The sequence below is a fragment of the Coenobita brevimanus genome, chromosome 61 (assembly GCF_032717465.1).
Source record: "Coenobita brevimanus isolate Jiangsu-jjx chromosome 61, ASM3271746v2, whole genome shotgun sequence".
Classification (NCBI taxonomy): Eukaryota; Metazoa; Arthropoda; class Malacostraca; order Decapoda; family Coenobitidae; genus Coenobita; species Coenobita brevimanus.
Window position 1 is genome coordinate 4,043,139 of NC_137014.1, and position 19,810 is coordinate 4,062,948.

The following is a 19,810-nucleotide window of genomic DNA, read 5'->3' on the forward strand; positions in this document are numbered from 1 at the left end:
ACTTTAGCATTCCTAACAAAGCAATCCCTATATGCAATCCACAGGCTGTCCAGATCCATTTCATTCCAGTTCACTGATTCTAACTCCTCCTCTACTTTGGTCCTGTAATCATCTGCCATTTCTTTGATCCTCGGCTTCTCAACTTTCAGTCTTTCTCCCTGACTGCTCCTCTCTCTCCTGATCCACCTCACTCCTCTCAGCTTGATCTTGCATACCACAATCATGAGATATGACAGACCTCCACATCGTCCTCTCACGGCCCTCATATCAGCAACCATTCCCATCATCGACCTCTCTACGAGCATGTAATCAATCAGGTTTCTTTCAACATGATCCCCATTTCCTCTATACCATTTATATTTATATGGAATAATGTAGCCAATTATAATTATTTTAAGCAAGGAGAAGACAAGGAATAAAGGGCAGAATGGTCTTGCAGCTACCACAGGTAGGGTATTACTCATATCACTAAGAACAATTTTGTTGTTGTGGTATCCTTATTGTTGCTATTTCATCCCCACAGCATTTCAAAACAGGATAGCGTATTGCACTCACAAGAATTTTCCTTAACTGGTCTTCGAAACTATAGCATTTGTATTTGCAATCCTCGGAAGCAAATACATCAGGAACACGGGATTATACTATGTGCCGTGCATGGAGTAATACATTGCACATTCATTGAAACTGAGAAACGTATCTGTTAATTTGTACTATATCAGTGCCTCATGTTACTCATTTTATTTAATTTTTAGTGTGATATATATTTCATTTGATATGAAGAAAAGGTACAGAGTGGCGGCAATGAGGTGAGGGAAAAACCAGTCAAACAGCAAGCAATGTGTGTGTTTGTCGGGGGGGGGAGCTGTTTGAGTGTAAACAGACCATTTCACAATCCACAACTGTAGCAGAGTTTTTATGACCATTTGTTTTGGTAATTAAAACTTAGTTAAAAGAAAAAGTACATATTGAGTGGTCATAAGGTGAGTGGCAGGTGGTGGGCAATGTGCATGTACATGTGTATGCATATGTGTATGGGGAGCCAGCTGTTCAAGAGTAAATAGACCATTTTACATTCCATAAATGCAGCAGTGTTGATTTATCATTTGTTATAGCAATGGATGAAGCAGTGGGAGAAATCCCCGGGAGCTATAAAGTGATCATAATGGATGATATGAATGGAGGAGTAGGCACTGGTCCTGAGGATGACATAATGGGTTGTAATGGAGTACCAGGAGAAAATGATAATGGAAAGTGACTGAAGGATATCCATCAGGGAAGGAAGTTGTGCATGGAAAGAATGGATAAGAATAGAGTGGTGAAAAAGGTATACCTGAGCGAATTTGAAAGAGGAAGGAGGCGAGGTAGGCCAAGGAGAAGGTGGAGAGATATGGTGGATGAGTGTTTGAGGAAGAGAGGTTTGCAAGTCAGTGAGGCTAGGGAACTGACAAGAGATCGAGCTGGCTGGATGAATGTTGTGAGGAGAAATGCATGATCAGGGATTTTGGCACCCCTTGTGAGCATGGCAGCGTCCAGATTGACTCAATCGGATACGTCTGTGTGAAGCTGCAGAATGTGGTGAATGTTTTGTTTGGCGTATCCTGTAAAGCCAGGATTCCGGGGGCTTGAATGATGAGTGAATGGAAGTGTGGCCTATTTGGATTGGGCAAGTTTGTGCTGTCTGGACATTGTTACTCCTCACCCTGTCCTTGGGTGGGAAAGGAGGTCTGGATGATGATGATGATGATGATTTCAAACTCAAAGATGCACATAAATATACATTGTACAGAGGGAACGGAGATCATGTTGAAAGGAGCTTGATTGATTAAGTGCTCATAGAGAGGTCTATGCTGGGAATGGTTGCTGATACGAGAGCCGTGGGAGGACGATGTGGACGTCTATCAGATCATATGATTGTGGTATGCAAGATCAAGCTGCGAGAAGTGAGGTGGACCAGGAGAAAGAGAGAGAGAGGAGCAGGCAGGGAGGAAGACTGAAAGTCGAGAAGCTGAGACTCAAAGAAATGGCAGATAAATACAGGACCAAAGTAGGGGAGGAGTCAGAATCAGTGAATTGGAATGAAATGAATCTGGACAACCTTTGGAAAGCATATAGAAACTGCTTAGTTAGGAATGCTAAAGTGGTGTGTGGTGTGGGCAGTGAATGAAATACACTCAATACTCGTAAACCGCGTGTTTATAAACCACAGATTCGTAAACCGCGGCAAAGTGGCTGTCAGACTGCCGGCACCCTTAAATCGCTGTTAAGTCATGAAAATCGCAGATCTAGGCACCGCAGTGGGCCTTTTCCGAGGAGAATCGTAAACCGCGGCATTCAATTTGATAACTGCGACCCAACAACCAATCACCACCTGTCCCTGGTGGCAAGTGTGCATACTAATGCCGCCATGTTGTTGTTGTTCTGCCCGCCAACCAGCACAGTACAGAGCATCGCCATGCGGTACGAGAGCTACCTACCTTTTTTTGTGCACTTTCCCCCCACCTCCTACCTTCCATGGACCCTCCCGAACCCCCGAAGAAGCGCTCTAAGCACTATAGCATCAAGAAGCAGCCGCCGTTGTCATACTGTCAATGTTTGGAGCTCAATTGTCATGCTGAGAAGGGAAAGAAGTTTGCAAGCCTGGCGAAAGAATTTGGGAGGAATGATACCACCCCACTTCATTCACTTAAGCAATATCATCATAGGATTAAGGTGAGATCCCTTAACATTGCTTATTTCTATTAAATACATGCACTGAATATTCCTAAATTTGTATGTTTGTGTTTGATGGTGCCTAGATAGGTGTAGGTAGGGTGCTTTGGGGGGTGGTTGGCCAAAGTCCAGACTCTAATTAATTTTTCACATAAGAGTTATTATTTATAAACAGCGGATTTTGTAAACCGTGGCAGTGGTCCAGACCCAAATTGCCATGGTTTACGAGGATTGAATGTATAAAGAAAGAACCTCAGACATTTGCCGAGAGTCGGAGCTCCTTGGAGAATGTCAACTTGTCATAGTCTAGTATCCTCTGTGCATAAACAACTGGCAAGAGTAATAAAGTGCAGAGGTCCATAAACAATTTACTGAGTTCAAAACTTTGAAATCAGCATTTTCAGTTAATCAGGATGTAACAGTGTATTTAAAATTAAAGATGTTACAGATTAAAAGATGGAGCAGGAAGTAAGTCCTTTTGCACTGCATAAGTTTATACTCGTAAACTCATGCTTTGGTCCTCGTAACTGCCTAATGTAAGAGAAAATGGTAAAATCTGTCATACCTCCTTACATCATCATCATCCGGACCTCCTTTCCCACCTAAGGGCAGGGTGAGGAGTAGCAATGTCCAGACAGCACAAACTTGCCAAATCCAAATAGGCCACACCTCCATTCATTCAACATTCAAGCCCCCTGAATCCTGGCTCTATCGGATACGCCAAAAAAAAAAACATTCACAACATTCTGAAGCTTCACACAGACGTATCCGATTGAGTCAATCTGGACGCTGCCATGCTCACAAGGGGTGCCAAAATCACTGATCATGCATTTCTCCTCACAACATTCATCCAGCCAGCTCAATCTCTTGTCAGTTCCCTATCCTCACTGACTTCCAAACCTCTCTTCCTCAAACACTCATCCACCATATCTCTCCACCTTCTCCTTGGCCTACCTTGCCTCCTCCCTCCTTCAAATTTGCTCAGATATACCTTTTTTTCACCATTCTATTGTTATCCATTCTTTCCACATGACCATACCATCTCAGGACACTCTCTTCGATTCTGGTGTCCATCGACTTCCTCACTCCACACCTTTCATGAATCATACTATTTCGTATCCTATCCACTCTCTGTACTCCACATACATTCCTCAGCAGTCCCATCTCCACTTCTCTTACTCTTGACTTTTCATTTTCATACCACACCCTAATCTCACATCCATATGTTAAAGCTGGCACCAACACTCCCTCACGTAAGCCTCGTGCAGCTGCAACACTCAAGCCTCTGTTCCTTATCAAGGCCTTCATTGCACCTGCTACTTTTCTTCCTTGTGTCACTCTACTCTCAACTTCTTTTGTACATTTTCCTCTCTTTTCTATCACTGTACCCAAGTATTTGAACTCTCTCACCAATTCTAGTCTCTCTCCATTCACTGTGACATCACACTGGGAGTCCCCTTCTCTCTCAACAACCATCACTTTACTCTTTTCTACATTTACTCTCAAGGCACAACACTCACAGACATAAGCAAAACTGCACTAGTCTACCAAGTTCCTGTCTGGTACCTGCAAGCAATACTGCATCATCAGCATACAACAAATTTGAGATATTCCATCCATCACCATTCATTACCAACGCCATCCCTCTCTCCATTACTCGTGTTTTCACTTCTCTCATCACCCCATCCATATATACATTGAACAACCATGGGGACATCACACAACCTTGTTGCACGCCCACACCGATCGTGAACCATTCACTTAAATGCTCATTAACCCTTACACATGCTTCACTACCATCATAAAAACTCTTGACAGCACCTAGCAGCTTACCATCTACACCGTACATGTGCAAAACTTTCCACAATTCTTCTCTGTCTACTTTGTTGTATGCATTTCCAGATCCATGAATGCCATAAACACCTTATGGTCCTTCTCACAAGCCTTCTCTGCTATCTGTCTAACTGCAAATACTTGATCCACACATCCTTTGCCACTCCTAAACCAAACCTTGTTCATCACTCACTAGGACTTCTGATATCCCTCTTACTTTCTCTATAATAATTCTTCCATATACCTTCCCTACCACACTCAATAAACTTATGCGACGATAATTCTTGGACTCACTTCGCTCACCTTTAGTTTTGTACAGGAGTACAGTCACAGCCATTTTCCACTCTGCAGGCACAGTTTCACTCATCCATGCCTTCTTACATATATCCAACAAGTACTTCATTCCACTCTCTCGACTACACCTAAGCAACTCTGCATACACCTCATCAACCCCAGCTGCTTTCCCATTTTTCAGCCATTTCACAGCGCTCTTCACCTGTGCGAGTGTCATGTCTCCTGGCACTGCATTCCTTCTCTGCACACCCACAAAACCAATCATGTTTACAGCCGCACTGCTCTCTCTATTCCCACTCATCAGGCTTTCAAAATATTCTTTCCATCTGGTCCTTACTTCATCTCCATGGGTTAGTAACCTACCACCTGCATCTTTTACACTATCACATTTCTTTCCGCTTTCACTTCTACATTTCCGCACCTCTTTCCAGAATAACTTCCTATTTTCAGCATAGTTTGCGTTCATTTTTCTTCCCAGATCATCATTTACCTCCTCCTTTTTCCTCTTCACTAGTCTCTTTACGTGCTTCTTGCTCTCGATATACTCAGTTCTTTTTTCAACTGAACCTTTATTCTGTAACCACTTTAGCCACTTCTTCCTCTTTTCCTCCACCGCTCTCTTAACCTCTCCATCCCACCAAGCTGTACCTTTCTTCTTTGTTGTTACTCTTGCCACACTTCTTTGTTGTTACTCTTGCCACACCACACACCGCTTTAGCATTCCTAACTAAGCAATCCCTATATGCATTCCACAGGCTGTCCAGATCCATTTCATTCCAATTCAGTAATTCTAACTCCTCCTCTACTTTGGTCCTGCAATCATCTGCCATTTAATTGATTCTCAGCTTCTCAACTTTCAGTCTTTCATCCTGACTGCTCTTCTCTCTCTTGATCCACCTCACTCCTCTCAGCTTGATCTTGCATACCACAATCATATGATCTGACAGACCTCCACATCGTCCTCTCACAGCCCTCGCATCAGCAACCATTCCCATCATCGACCTCTCTAAGAGCATATAATCAATCAGGCTTCTTTCAACACGATCCCCATTTCCTCTATACCATGTATGCCTCCTTACAACTGAAAATAAGTTTGCATCACTGGATATAATGTAGCCAATTATAAATATTTTAAGCAAGGAGTAGACAAGGAATAAAAGGAAGAATGGTCTTGCTGCTACCACAGGTAGGGTATTACTGTACTCGTATTAGTAAGAACAATTTTGTTGTGGCATCCTTACTGTTGCTATATCATCACCATAGCATTTGAAAATAGGGTAGTGTATTGCAGTCCCAAGAACTTTCCTTAACTGGTCTTTGAAACTACAGCATTTGTATCTGATCTCCTACGAAGCACATACATCAGGAACACGGGGTTATATTACGTGCCGCACGCAGAGTAATACATTGCACATTCATTCAGTTCAGGAAATGTATCTAAGAGTTAACTTCTACCATATCACTGCCTCATGTTACTCATTTTACGTAATATTTATTGTGATACATATTTTATTTCATATGATGTGATGAAGGCACAGAATTTTTATCTTATATTCACGTTCACTGGACGTACGGCATGCAGGGTGACCAAACCAATCTAAAACTCCGCCATCACTTCTTGGGGCAACTGTACTACTGTATCTCTACTGTACACTGTGAGATTTCTATACCCACATTTTTCTTGTAAATGCCGAATAATGAATGAACACAGATTTATCCAAGGCCTATATGCAGTGTTTATTTGCAGTGCAATTACTTCCAGAAACGTAAGAATAAACATATACCATAGTAAATGAGAAAAAGAGCCATTTAGACCTAGCTTTACCGTACGTTATTGTGTGAGTGTATGGACAAACGACACTCTGTATTTAATGATCACTGTTCGGTAAAAGCCACAACACCTGGGAAATTACCGAACAACATGGTGTTCGGCTTTAATGAACTTTCAGCTTTGAAGTCCAGGATCTGGTACCAATTAGTTCATTACATCGAGGGTTTAATCATTTGGAGGTACTGAGACAAAAGTAAAAGTCTGTCTTCAGACTGAAAGGGTTAAATACCAACCATCCATCTTGAGGCTGCCACTGCGAACATCCTTGCTGGAGCTCCTGTTGTTGTTGCTTTTATTATATGCACTGTTCAGGGACGCCGTACTGCCACCGTGGCTTCTCCTTCCCCGTCGCACTACCTCCCAACCCTCACCGTCATCTGCACAGACAATGCACCAGTAAAATATAAACACATGAAAGTACAAATACCCTAAAGGTTATAAGGGTTAGGATGCTCCACAGTATCTCTTCCTTGCCAATTTGCTTTGTATAGTAGACCCATGTTTTGCATGGGTAAAGTTAGCATGAAACCCATTTTACATGGCACTATCAAACTCTACCCTAACCTGCTTTACATAATATCACATTCTGCACTGCAAAACAGCTGATCTGCATTCACTGCTTCTCTATTAACACTCAAAACACCCATCTCTGATGAATCCAGGGAGTGACTTTGAGAACTTTGAGACCTTACCTCAGCTCTCAAGATGTTTTAAATGAGTTAAACTTCCACTGGCTGGTAAATTAAAATTGACCACTTTTAACCTTAAAACAGCAGACCCTCAATTTGCATCTAATGTTTTCATGAATTTAACTGTGCAGACTGACATGTGCAAATTGCAACAATGAAACCCATGTTATATGGCTAACTGCTATGGTAAATCCTAAAATTTTTGGCAATGTTCCCCTCTGGGCCCACTTAAGAAAAAAAAAAATTTCTCCCTTGCCTAATGGTCACTGTAGTGCACATACAATTTCTAGGAACACCATTGGGTATACAAAATGGTTAATTACAGTGTACATACTAAACAGTGTAAAATAATTGGTGATCACTTATCATCATCATCAACCCAAGCTGCTTTCCCATTTTTCAGCCGTTTCACAGCGTTCTTCACCCATGTAAGTGTCACGTTTCTTGTTGCTGCATTCCTTCTCTGCACACCACCAAAACCAACCATGTTTACACTCGTCCTGCTCTCTCTATTCCCACTCACCAGGCATTCAAAATATTCTTTCCATCTGGTCCTTACTTCATCCCCATGGGTTAATATTCTACAGCTTACATCCTTCACACTTTCACATTTCTTTCTGCTGTCACTTCTACATTTGCACACGTATTTCCAGAATACCCTCCTATTTGCAAAGTAATTTGCATTCTTTGTAGATCATCATTTACCTCCTACATTTTCCTCTTTACTAGTCTCTTTACGTGCTTCTTGCTCTCAATATATTCAGTTCTTATTTCAACTGAACCCCTGTCCTTTAACCACATTAGCCACTTCTTCCTCTTTTCCTCCACTGCCCTCTTTACCTTAACATCCCACCTTTCTTCTTTGTTGTTACTCTTGCCACACCACACACTGCTTTAGCATTCCTAACTAAGGAATCCCTTTATGCTTTCCACAGGCTGTGCAGATCCATTTCATTCCAATTCACTGATTCTAACTCCTCCTCTACTTTGGTCCTGTAATCATCTGCCATTTCTTTGATCCTCAGCTTCTCGACTTTCAGTCTTTCTCCCTGACTGCTCCTCTCTCTCCTGATCCACCTCACTCCTCTCAGCTTGATCTTGCATACCACAATCATGACCATCACATCCTCCTCTCATGGCCCTCGTATCAGCAACCATTCCCATCATCCACCTCTCTACGAGCAAGGAATCAATCAGGCTTCTTTCAACACGATTCCCGTTCCCTCTATACAAGGTATATTTATGTGCATCTTTGTGTTTGAAATACGAGTTAAAAATGCACAACCTCCCCTCCTGACACATATCCTTCAGTCGCTTCCCATTATCATTTTCTCCTGGTACTCCATTACAACCCATTATGTCATCCTTAGGACCAGTGCCTACTCTTCCATTCATATCCCAATGTCATCCTCAGGACCAGTGCCTACTCTTCCATTCATATCCCACATTACGATCACTTTATATCTCCTGGGCATTTTTCCCACTATTTCATCCAACTCATCCCAAAACCCGTCTTTCTCTCTCTCACTCCTGTCCTTACACGGTGCAAATGCTACAATCACCGTCATTTTCACCTTCTCAAACTTGAACTTCACATATATACACCTCGAGCTGACACATTTGTAGTCTCTCATTCCACTCAGCCACACCTCATTCATCAATAAAGCAACTCCCTCCTGGCATCTTCCTCACCCATTCATTCCTGATCTTACGCATTTCACACTCTCCTACTCCTCCACTTCACACTCTTTCATCTTTGTTCACACAATGCCATCACAGCATATCCCGCACTCTTGAACACATTCACCACTTCCACCATCTTGCTCTCCTCATTCACACCCCTCATATTCCACATGGCCATGCAAATCTGCCCATTTGGTTAGGGCCCTGGGCAGGTGTGTTGGGTCCTCCGAGGCTCTCTGAAACAACTGCCATGATTAAGTGATTTTGGATAGAGGAATCTGGGGACACTTAACCCTGCCAGAAACCCCGGTTATATAGTTACCATCCAGTGTAGTAATTGGTGTCCTGGGTATAGGAAACCATTTGGCTTGTCATACAGTGTAGAGATCATATGGCATCTCTACACTGTGTGAGTGGATGATGGGAGCCCCCATCCACCAAAAACTATTTTTATTATTATTGTTTTTATTATTATTATTAATATTATTATTATTATTATTATCATTATTATTAACCCCTAAAAAGCGGAGCGTCGCTTTTGTGACGATCGCCAAAAAGGACATAACGGCAGATCGTCGCCTTTGCGATTTGAGTTAATTTTGAATAAAAGCGGGCAAGGATGTTCCACCTGGTATTGTCTATCAGTACTGACACCCTTTAGCTACAATTAGCATACTGTACTTGACCTTTGTACTACTGACCTCCGTTGTTGCCAATTATCGCGTTTTTTTCCCCCCTCCCCCCCCACCACGGCCCGGCCAGCCTGGCTGTGATATATGGCAGCGCGCTGACTGCTCAGAACTGTAAATCTGCGCTCTCCTCTCACAAGCAGTTTATGCTAATAGGAAACGCTTGTTTCCCCAGTTGTCACACTAGCTTTTTTTCGCACGGTTTTCCCCTGTTTAGCGTCAGTTTACCGCAGGCTTTCAAAGTGACATTATGGCAAGTTCTAGCTCTTCCGAGTCAGTGCGAGCGGCCGACAGGAATGAGAATAAAGTGACGGGCGTAAGGCAGAATAAAAGCGCGCCGCGGTGGTCTTTTGGGAAGTACTATGACTGAAAATAATGTAGTATACATGTTTTTAGCTGTGAAAATGGAAATGTTTGTTGAGTGACGGGAAGATGGCCGCCGCGCTGCATGTCGGCCGTACGCTCCGTTGATTTTAGCCTTATTTTCAGTGCTTATGGTACAAATACGGATTCCAAACTACTTGTACGTTGTAGTATAAAGTTTACTGTGACAGAATGAGGCTGTGGTAGATGGGAAACCGGGTTGCTGGAGGTGTGAAAGTGAAGATTTTGTTACCCAACTTTGCAAGTCTCCACAAGTCCTTGGGTAGTCCAGGAAGGCTCAAAACCTGTCTCTGGAGAAAGCTGAATATAAGTACTATCTGCCATACCAAGTATGATGTTCTAGGGTTAATCTCTGATTTTTGGCTAATATTTTCCTACAGGTACTCAGACTGCGATCCAACCCTGCCACCCGGGGGGAGGTCGGCTGTCCATGGCCACGTTTTAGGGGTTAACTAAGTTGGGTGGTAACCACAAAACCAAATTATGGCACCCGATGGTTTAGTGGGTAATTAAGGTGCTCCAATCGGACTGAGCCGGTGTAAGTTTATATCCAAGGGGTGGTTGGAGTTTATTGCTCACATAATGCCACCCAGGGATGAGTGAGGCTGGTCACTCTCATCTTAAATGTCAGGACCAACTTGCCTAGCCCCAGACTTCTATTCTCCTCATGGGGTGACATAGGATTGGATGATGGATGAATTATTATTATTATTATTATTATTATTATAGTAGGTAGGGGCACTCACCATCCACTCACTTGATGTAGTGCTGCTGTCGGGTCTCTTCCCTGTCCTCTCCTCCATTCTTCTTTCCTTCCATTCTCTTCTGTCTTCCTTTCCTTCATTGTTTCCCCTTCCTTCTGCCTGTGGGTGACTCTACGCTGAGTGACAAGCCAGATGGTTTCCTGTACACCAGGAAACCATTCACTATGCTTGATAGTAACCATATAACCAGATTTTGGCACCTGGTGGTTTGGTGGGTAATTATTGCACTCCAATCGGATTGAGCCGGTGAAGGTTTATATCCAAGGGGTGGTTGGGGTTGATTGCTCATTAATGCCACTCAGGGATGAGTGAGGCTGGCCACTCTCATCTTAAATGTCAGGACCAACTGCCTAGCCCCGGGCTCCTACGCTCCTCATGGGGCAATGTAGGATTGGATGATGAAATGACTGAATGAATTATCAGTATCATTATTATTATGAGATGAGAGGAGGGAGGAAGAGATCAGTAGGTCGGAAGTAGTGGAAGCGATGAAGAAGATTAAGCTGGGAAAGGCCCCAGGAATTGATGGAGTGTGTGGTGAAATGCTTAGGTATGGGGGTGAGATTGTTGTGGAGTGGATATGGAAGTTGTGTAGATTGGCTTGGGAAGAGGGAAGGGTTCCAGAGGACTGGAAATCAGGTATAATTGTTCCTCTGTACAAAGGAAAAGGGGAGAGAGAAGTATGTGGTAACCATAGGGGTATTTGCCTTCTTAGTGTGACTGGTAAAATATATGGTAGAATACTCATTGACATGGTTAGGCATATGACAGAGGAGCTAGTTGGAGAAGAACAAGGGGGATTTAGGAAGGGAAAAGGGTGTGCAGATCAGATATTTGTTCTAAGATGTTTAGTGGAGAAGTATCTAGAGAAGGGAAGGAAAGTGTATGCTGCCTTCATGGACTTGGAGAAAGCTTATGACAGAATAGATAGGCAAGGTATGTGGAAGGTATTAAGAATATATGGAGTGAAGGGGAAATTGTTGAGTGCTGTGAAGAGTATGTACGAGGGAGCTAGGGCTACGGTGCGAGTGGATGGTGAGCTGAGTGAGTTCTTTGATCTCAATGTGGGACTGAAACAGGGGTGTGTAATGTCTCCATGGCTGTTTAATATATATATGGATGGGGTTGTAAAGGAGGTACAAGGTAGGGCAGTGGATGTGGGGGTGGCCCTAATGAATGAGGGTGAGATTTGGAAGCTTCCGGTGTTGCTGTTTGCTGATGATACAGTATTGTTGAGTGAAGATGAATGGGAGTTGCAAGGTTTGGTGAATGAATCTGGGACAGTGTGTAGGAGGAGGAAACTGAAAGTTAATGTAAACAAAAGTAAAGTTATGGTGTTTGAGAGGAATGAAGTCACAGAGTGTGCAGTGAGGTTGGATGGTGAGGATATGGAGAATGTGAGTGCATTCAAGTACTTGGGTAGTGTGATGAGTAAGGATGGAACTTTGGGGGATGAAGTAGGTGAAAGGGTACAGCAGGGAAGAAAGGTTGTTGGTACACTGAAAGCAGTGATGAGAAATAGGGAGGTGAGTATGGAAGTTAAGAAGTCACTGCATGATGGTATTGTGATCCCTACCCTGACGTATGGAAGCGAGGCGTGGACATTGCAAGAGGGGAACAAGTCAAGAGTGAGAGCAGTGGAAATGAGTTACTTGAGAGGAGCATGTGGAGTGACGTGGAGGGACAGGTTGACGAATGAAGAAGTGAAGGAACGCTGTGGGGTAGATGTGGATGTGGTTGAAAAGATTAGGAGAAATACACTGAGGTGGTTTGGACATGTGGAGAGAATGGAGAATGAAAGACTGACTAAGAGGGAGTATGTAGGTGAGGTGGAGGGAGGGAGAGGGAGGGGTAGACCGAGGATGAGGTGGAGGGATGGAGTTGAGAGGTATATGAGGGAGGGGGGGGTGAGTTGGGGGGAGGGGAGTCAAATGGTGGGTGACAGAGTGACTTGGAGGCGTTTTGTCTGCGGCCACCCTTTGCGGGATTAGGGCGTCGGGCTATAGATAGATAGATAGATTATTATTATTATAAGTGTGTTGTCCCATGTGACTGGCTGAAGAGTGTGACTGTAAATGCATACATGGGGAAGAGTGATGCCCTGAAAAGAGTAAATTACAGAGGCATAAAACCTTTGGACCAGATCTATCTATCCATCTATCTATTGCCAGACGCCTCAATCCCGTTTGGGGTGGCCACAAACAAATCGCCTCCAAGTCGCCCTGTCCCCCGCCATTTCACTGCCCTGCTCCCAACTCACACCCCCCTCTCTCATATACCTCTCCACTCCATCCCTCCATCTCATCCTCGGCCTCCCCCTCCCTCTTCTCCCCTCCACCTCACTTGCGTACACTCTCTTCGTCAGTCTTTCACCCTCCATCCTCCCCACATGGCCAAACCACCTCAGTGTGTTCCTCATAACGCTTCCTATCACATCCACATCCACACCACAACGCTCCTTTATATCCTCATTCGTCAGCCTGTCTCTCCATGTGACTCCACAGGCTCCTCTTAAATAACTCATTTCCACTGCTCTCACTCTTGACTTATGTCCTTCCAACAACGTCCAAGCTTCACTTCCATACGTTAGAGTTGGTATCACAATACTGTCATGTAGTAACTTTTTCACTTCCATGCTCACTTCCCTGTTTCTTACCATTGCTTTCAAAGAACCAGCAACCTTTCTTCCCTGCTGTACCCTTTCAAGCACTTCACTCTCCAAACCTCCATCCTTACTCATCACACTACCCAAGTACTTAAACGTACTCACATTTTCCAATTCCTCACCACCCAACCTCGCTGTACATTCACTGACTTCACCTCTCTCAAAGACCATCACTTTACTCTTCCCTACATTCCCCTTCAGATTCCGTTTCTTACACACTCTCCCAAACTCATCCACCAAGCCTTGCAGCTCCCCTTTGTCTTCACTCAACAACACAGTATCATCTGCAAACAACAGTACAGGGAGTTTCCAAACACTATCCTCTCTCACCAGGGCCACTCCAACATCCACTACCCTACCTTGTACCTCTTTTATTACCCCATCCATGTACAGATTGAACAACCATGGAGACAAGACACATCCCTGTTTCAATCCAACTTTCAAAGAGAAAAATTCACTTAGTTCACCATCCACATGCACTGCAGCCTTCGCACCATCGTACATACTCTTCACAGCATTCAACAACCAGATAATGGAGATAACAGGAAGAGTAACCAGATAATGGAGATAATAGGAAGAGTCCTAGAAGGTATGATCATGGGATAGAGTGAAAAATGATGAGATGCAGTTATGGTTTATGCCAGGTAAAGGGACCACACATGCCATATTCACTGTATGACAACTTCAGGAAAAATATATAGGAAAGAAGAGGGATCTGTACTTTGTTTTCGTTGACTTGGAGAAGGCTTCCAACAGAGTCCCTAAGGAGGTGGGGAAGTGGGCAATGATAAAGTTTAGGATCGATGAGTGGCTGGTTAGAGTGGTTATGGCTATGTATGTGGTGCTCACACCCAGACAAGAGTGAATGGAGATCTGAGTGATGAGTTTTCTGGGAATGTTGCTGTGCATTGGGAGTCAGTCTTGACCCCCTTATTGTTTGTCATGGTGCCTGAAGCTCTATCACAAGCTTCGGCAATGGACTCCCGTGGGAGATGTTGTATGCTGATACCTTGGTGTTGACTGCAGAGAATGAAAGGGATGCATAGCAAAGATTTAGGCAGTGGAGACACAGAATGAGGCACAAGGGTTTCAGAGTAACTGTGGATAAAACAAAAGTGATGATATCTAGGACTGGTGGTGGTGTTGTCAAAGCAGACAGAGAGTATCTTTGTACAGTTCGCCACAAGGGTGTGGAATGTAACTCCGTCTTGTGAGGTATCTGTGATAAGTGGGTGTATAAGAGATGCAGTGGTATTATGCAGGATAATACTGGTTTCATGTGTGCAGTGTGTCAAAGAGAGAGAGCATATACAAGGTGCTACCCAAAAGTTCCAAAAGCTTGAAAGCAGGGGAGAAATCACATGTCGTACAGTGTGTGGATGCTAGATGGCAGTGCAAGCACCCATTGATTGTTAGTCTGTGGTGTTGTGCAGACTGGATGCATTCGTTGCATGTGTTTTTTTTATCATTAAGCTTGGGTTAGTTTCTGAATTTTATGAGCTTAAAAATGGGGGATGTGAAAGAGCAACGTGTGTGCACCAAGTTTTGTGTAAAACTAGGGAAGAAAGCAGCAGAAACTCCTAAAATATAAAAAAAAAAAAAAGTATTTCGTGACAATGCATTGCGGGTTACACAAACCGACGGCTGGTTGAAGTGTTTTAAAAATGGACAAACGTCGACAGATGATGATGTGTGTTCTGGTTGCCCTTCCACCAGTTCAACTACTGAGAATGTGGTCAGAGTTTGTGCAACCATCCTCGAAGAATGCAGGAGGCCAGTCCATGATGTTTGTGACAATGTTAGCTAATTGTATGGAACTGCCATGGCATTTTGTCTGGCGACTCTCATGAGACGAATCGCCATCAAGTTTGTCCCGCAGCTCCTGACTGATGAGCAAATGCAGCATTACATGGAGGTCTGCACAGAGCTCAAGGAAATGACCAGAAATGACCCTAACTTCCTCCTAAGCATCATCAATGTTGATGAAAACTGGGTTTACAGGTATGACCCGGAAACCAAACAACAATCATCACAGTGGAGGGGCCCAGCTTCACTCCACCCAAAGAAGGCATGTCAGGTCATGAGCAATGTGAAGTCAATGCTCATCACTTTCTTCAACATGGAGGGCACCGTTCATAAGGAATTCATTCCTCAAGGACAGACCATCAATGCAAAGTTCAACTGTGACATTCTGAGATGGCTCTAGGAGGATGTGTAAGACGAAACATCCAAACAAGTGGTACTCAAACAAATGGGTGCTTCACCATGACAATGCACCTGCACAAACAGCCCTTGTTATTCAGCAATTTTGGCACCAAAAAACAAGCCGGTTGTCCTCCACCCCCCACATTCACCACTTTTTGCACTCTGTGAATTTTTCATCTTTCTGAAAATGAAAATCCAGCTGAAAGGACTAAGATTTGACACCACTGACCCAGAAGGAATTGCAGTAGGTATTGAACAAGCTGATGCTCAAGGACTTTAGAATGCCTTTCAATCATTGGAGAATGGCTGGAATCGATGTCTGCGTGTCGAAGGAGACTACTTTGATGGGGATGGTGGTGATTACCTATTAACGTAAGTATTTTGCTCCTTTAATCAAATTTCGGGAACTTTTGGGTGGCACCTCAAAGGGACTGTCAAGTGTGAAAGGACTGATCTTGCTGGTGAGTCTCTTGAGTGTGTGTGGAAGAGTTTTGTTATTTGGGGGACATGTTATGTGCTAGAGGTGTGGCTGAAGCTTAACTCTGTGTCAAAGGTAAGGAGTAGTTGGAAGTAGTTCAGGATGCAGTTGACTCTCTTCACATTAAAAGGGCTTTCCCTCCATGCTAAGGGATCTTTGTATGTGGCATTTGTTAAGAATGTAATGGGCAGTAAAACAACAGGATATCTGAAGGATCAAAGGTACAGAAATGATAATGATTAGATGGACATGTAGAGCATGGTTAAATGCAGGGCCTGGGGGAGGCAAGGTTTACAACTGAAGAGTTAAGAGGAAGGATGGGACTGGAGTGTACTTATGCTGTGACAAGGAGGGGCACACTAAGATGGGCATGTGGAGTGGATGGGGGATGGCAACTGAGTGTGGAAAGTGAGAAGTGTGAACAGTGGGGGTAGCACTGCGAGGGGCAGACCAAAAATGACCTGGGATGACATCATAGTGAGATGTCAGGGATAAGAGACTAATTAGGGAAGCTGCCAGAGATAAAGCAGCTTAGAGAGTTGTCATTAGATGACCAAGCCATATGCGTGCAAGCATGCTGGAGATATTATAAATGATACAATATGAAATGGCACAAGAAATGCTACAAACTGCCAGACCAGCTTTATAGGTAACAAAAAAAAAATCTTTAATTGGCAAGGTTTTACCACTGATTATGGATTTACCTCCTTTAATCCAATGACATTATCAATTTTTTCTTACCACCACCACAAGTTTTTTTTTATTTTAAAAGAAGTTTCAAAACTGAGCAGCTAGATGTTCCCTTCATTAACTCCATCAGTATGAGTAGCCCATCCCTAGCATTTTAAAACTGTCTGAAGGCAGAAAAAATAATTATTCGACTTAAAGAGTTAAAGGCACTACTAAACATCAAACTGGCAAGCTATGGTAATGGCTCAGTGCAATGATGCTTGTCTGTGTTACCTTGCAGTGAGAGGTGAGAGGAGGGCAATGACGTGGTTGCCCCTCTCACTTTGTCTGCCCAAGACTGACCACTGGATGAGGCACTACTCGAAAGTGATGAGCTTGATGCCGCTCGGTCCTGTCCTGCCAAGCCATCCTAAAGTAATATGTTACAACATCAAAATCCTGATGTAATGCATTACACCATAACACAGTCCACTCTTCTTATACCATTCTAAACACTTACAGTCAGTCATCACATAAAGTCAACAAAAAGTCTGGGATATGTGCAGGCCAAATTTTACACTAAATAGCACAACTTTAAGTGAAATATGTTTCTGCTTCAATAATAAGTGGTTAAAAGCACGAAAATCACTCATTTCTGATTTCAAAACAACTTCAAAATGAATCTCCAGTGATTTTATATAAAAAATAGGGGTCAAGTCAGCAGCTACTTACAAAAGAAACAACTTTTTTTTTAGGCAACTATAACTGATGGCACTTGTATTATGAAACATTATGAACCTAACTGAATATAAAATGAAGAATGTGCCTTACATTCATGACTGTACTGCTACCACACGTGGCTCTGCTGCTCCCACTACTGCACGATGAACTACCACTGCGCAGAGGGCCTCGACTCTGTGCAAGCACAAATTATCATCATCAATATCATTCCTGGCACTGCTATCATAAAGCAATAACAGGCAACACCAAATAATCCGTGTCAAGGTGTAATGGACAAAATGCAGTTTACAGTATAGCACTACAGTCCAGTAACTCATGGAAAATGACCAGCCTACTTCCTATAATAACATGATCAAAAAACTTCCAGTCACCTCTTGGGATTAAACCTATGCAAAGCCACCACTCCAACTGGAGTGTTTTGATCACTGTTATTATACCATACTGTATCGGTATTATTTCAGTCGCTTACTGTTAGTACCACCTATTATTATTGTTATTATTATTATAATTATTATTATTATCATTATTATTATTATTAGACAGTAAGTATACAAGACAAAATCTGAGTCTCAGAGACTTTTACTGGATAACCTAAATAGTCCTCAAAGTATGAATATGGTACTTCAGGTGACGAGTCAGATGAAGATGGAAAACAGGGATATCATAGGTGAGCAGTGTGCAAAGAACAATAAAGGAAAGATAGTGATGGACAGTGACATGCCTGGAGAGATCATTATAACCAGTTGAATGAGGAGTTGGACTGGGGCAGGGAATATTTGGAATCAGCAGATCCATTGTCTTGCCCTTGACCTTTGATTGATTCTCCTACTGTGAGCATGGCAATAAGCAGGATGCAGTTGGGGAAGGGGGCAGGGGTGTCTGGGTTGACTGCTGAAGTACTGAAGGTCTTGGAAAATATAGGAGTGGGCTCAATTACTGATTTGATAAATTTGGGTACACAGGAGTGTGTTGTCCCACATGACTGGCTGAAGAGTGAGATTGTTAATGTGTATAGAGGGAAGGGTGATGCCCTAGAAAGTAGCTTTTGGACCGGATAATGAAAGTAATGAGAGAGCTCTAGATGGTATCAACAGCGAAAGAGTGAATACTGATGAGAAGTAGTTTGGGATTATGCCAGGCAAAGGGATCACTGATGCCATATTCACTGTTTGACAGCTACAGGAAAAATATATATGAAAGAAATGGAATCTCTACTTTGTTTTTATTTCGAGGAAGTCATTGACAAAGTTCCTAGGGAGGTGGTAAAAAGGGCTATGAGAAAGCTTGGGACTGAGGAGTGGATGGTTAGAGTGGTTATGGCTATGTATGTGGGTGCTCGCAGCCTCACACCCCGGAGAGTGTGAATGGAGATTTGAGTATTGAGTTTTCCGTGAAAGTTGGTGTGCATCAGGGGTCAGCACTGGGCCCCATATTGTTTATCATGGTGTTTAAAGCCCTCTCATGTGATTTCAGAAACGGACTCCCATGGGAGAAGTTGTATGCCGATGATTTGGTGTTGATTGCAGACAATGAAAAGGAGGCAGGGGAAAGGTTTAGGATGTGATGAGATGGTATGGGGCACAAGGGCTTGAGTGTAACTGCAGATAAAACAAATGCAATGGTATCTATGGTTGGTGGAGCCTCTGTGGTAGAGTGTGCATTTCGTACACGGGTGAACCAGAGTTCGCTTCCCGCCAGGGTAATAAACTTTGGGAGTGTTACCTGGCCATGTACTGCATTGGCGGACACAAGGGGTGCTGTGGTTGAACGAGTGTCGCATACTATAAAGTATGCTTGCACCCGATTGGCTTGCGCGGGCTGATTACACTTGGTTCACAGACTACAAACACATCCAAGGCCACTCCAACACTACAATTACACTTACAAGCACTTCTCACCCTACATACAATCTCTATAAGACAGCCTAAGCCACTTGGTAGAGATACATTAGCTGTACCGTCCTGACTTTGGTCAGGATAGGCCAGTCCTGCAGTGGATACTCAAATGGCTGATGATGATGATGATGATGATGATGATGATCTATGGTTGGTGGCAGTACAATCAAAGAAGAGGGTCATGTGTGGTCTGCAACAAAGGCATGGGAAGTAATCCTCTCTTGTGCAGTATTTGTGATAAGGGGGTATATAAGAGATGTAGTGGTATTAAAAGATAGACT